Here is a 2,692-nt window from a genome sequence, read left to right as displayed (position 1 = left end):
TCATAAGTGAAGAAATTGAAATATAGACAGATTTAGTAATATTTTCTGAGATTAGGGTTCCAGGAGGCAGGCAGCAAACTTAACATATAAAAGAAGGCAGTTGGCAGAAAGATTTGAAACCTCTTATAAGTGAAGGACAGAACATGTGAAGAAAAGCCAAGGTTTCCACGTATGGGGAAAGATGGGTGAATGCTATGTGTTATAAAAGATAAATAGCAATGATAAAGAATGGAAATTGACACACAATAATTCCTTCTAGAAGGATGGAATTTATTAGGATAAAGGGCCTTTGAGGCTATGATTGTGCTTCAAGGTAGGAGGGAATGCACTAGACACAAACAGTACAATATCTGGAGATCTAAAGCTCCTTAAAGGGAAGGAGAAGCTTTTCTTTAAAGCTTGGGGAGGAGCTTCATTGTGAAAAATAACAGGCCCCCTGGCAGTGGGCAAAGTGACACTTTGTTGGTGGTGTTCTTATATCAGTCAGGGGCAGAGCAGGTGGCAGTCCTTTGTTCGTCCTAGCTTGATGCCTGGCTTGGTGGTCAAAGCTATTTATGTCCAGGGGCTGTGCAGAACTATCCCCACCACTCACTGGTTGTGATATTCTGGGAATGGTCCCATCTCTCACCAGTGAGAGTGAGCCCTGTGCCTTGCCCAGGCACTGCACTGGAGCTGGCCCTGATGGTGGGGGTATGGATGAGTTGGCCCCAAAGTCATGAAGGCAGGAGCCCTTACAGGCTGCAGCACTCACTGGCCCCTTTACCTCACCTTACTACAGTGGAGCTGGCCTAGTGGGTGGCAGTGAGAGCCTACTGGTTGCAAAGTGAGAGCCCAAGAGAGTTGGCCCCACTCAGAAGCCTGAGGTGGCCCAGGGAGGAGGTAGAAGTCCTCCATCCCCTTCCCCCTTGCCACCTGACCCCATGGTCATGAAAGTGCATGAGCTGGCCATGCCTCTCACAGGCTGCAGCAGTCAGAAGAGAAGGCCCTTCTTCCTGACTGGGAAGCAAGTAGAGCTGGATCTGGAGGCATGGGTAAGAGTGAGCTGGCTCTGAGGGCACGAGACCAGGAGAGGTGACCCTGCCTTCTGGAGGCATTGGGTGGCTTAACTAGAGCTGTATTGAGAGCTTGCCCTGGTGGAATGAGTAAGGTAGAGCCAGTGGGCTAACTGGCTCAGCTACCTCCCAGGCCCGAATCCAGGACTCTGAGCTGGCCCATCCCAAAATCTCTATCTTCAAATGGTTGGGACATGTGAAGGAGCCAGTCCTGCTGACCCAAAGCTGCAGGACCTCCATGACACAGAGCAAAAACAGGAGCACTGCGAGGAGTCTCAGTAAGGATCCAGTATTGATGATGTTACAGAAGCCAGAGATCTTGAACCAGACCAATGACTCATTGCAATGAGTATTTATAAGTGAAGATGTGTGGCAGAGGAATATACTCTGGGCCACACTGTGATACACTATAGCTTCCATGATGAGATGTTTTCTATGCTTTGGGGCTTGTGTGTGTGTGTGTGTGTGTGTGTGTGTGTGTGTGTGTGTGTGTGTGTGTGTGTGTGTGTGTTTTGGAAGTTGCAAGGGAAGGGTGGATATGAGGAGACAGGGAGATGAGTGGGGCTGGGGTGTAGGATGTGAAACTCACAAAGAATCAATAAAAAGTTTTTACAAAAAGAATAAAAATGAGAGGGAGAGAGACACATGCACACTCACTCACACATATGGAGACAGAGACAGAAAGACAGAGAGACAGAGAGACCAGGCCTGGCATGGGGTTTTGAAACTTCAAAGCCTACCCTCAGTGACATTTCTCCTACAACAAGGTCACACCTCCCAAACAGTTCCATTAACTGGGACCAAGCAGTCAAACATGACATGAGAGAGATGGCATGAGGCAGTAGGGAGGCCAGAAGAGTTTCAAGAGGGCAACCTGCAAAGCAATCTTGGACCTAATCTCTCAAAGGGAGGGTTCCGACTTTTTGTGACATTTGAGGGGTGGTGGGAACTTTCATGTCATGTAGTTCAGTTTAACAAAGCATACTTGCCAAAAAAAACCTTGGAGAAACCAGGTACTGATTAGGACCATAAATCAAGGTCTGCTGTTTGTTAGGTCACAGCACAAACCACTTAATTCTCCATTCCAGAGAAAACTGCTGAGAAGTGTGGCCTGATTCGGGCTATGGGATGTGCCCTAAAGGTTCAGACTTATGTTCTCAGCTCTGAAAGTAGTGTGCTTACATGGGCTGAGTGCCACTTTGAGCTTCTATCTTTTCCCAGCTCGCTGGTCTGCTACATTTCTTAGGAATATTAAGTGTTTTCATTACTAATCATATGTCTCTGACCTGGCACACCAACCTGGAAATCTCTTTTTTATAAATTTAATTTTATTGTTTTACTTATTCACTTTACATCCCACTCACTTCTCCTTCCAGTCACCCCCTCCTACAGTCCTTCCTCTCTCCCCCTCCCCTTCTCCTCTGAGCAGTTGGGGGGCCCCTGGTTGTGCATCCTGACCCTCCAAGCACCTCAAGGTTTGTGTGCTAGGCCCATCCTCTCCCACTGAGGCCAGACAAGGCAGCCCAGCTAGGAGAACATATCCCACTTACAGGGCAACAGCTTTTGGGATAGCCCCCACTCCAGTTGTTCAGGACCCACATGAAGACCAAGCTGTGCATCTGCTACAAATGTGGGGGCTA

General features: G+C 48.0%; 1 non-coding gene across 1 annotated transcript; it reads left to right on the top strand.

Moving 5' to 3' along the window:
* Positions 1-431: 431 nt before the first annotated feature.
* On the top strand, positions 432-571 carry LOC116889501. The gene has a single exon (XR_004386448.1). It is a non-coding gene; the product is annotated as a small nucleolar RNA SNORA48 (small nucleolar RNA).
* The last annotated feature ends 2,121 nt before the right edge of the window (positions 572-2,692 follow it).

The sequence above is a fragment of the Rattus rattus genome, chromosome X (genome assembly GCF_011064425.1).
Source record: "Rattus rattus isolate New Zealand chromosome X, Rrattus_CSIRO_v1, whole genome shotgun sequence".
In the NCBI taxonomy this organism is placed as follows: Eukaryota; Metazoa; Chordata; class Mammalia; order Rodentia; family Muridae; genus Rattus; species Rattus rattus.
This window is presented reverse-complemented; position numbering and strand designations above follow the sequence as displayed.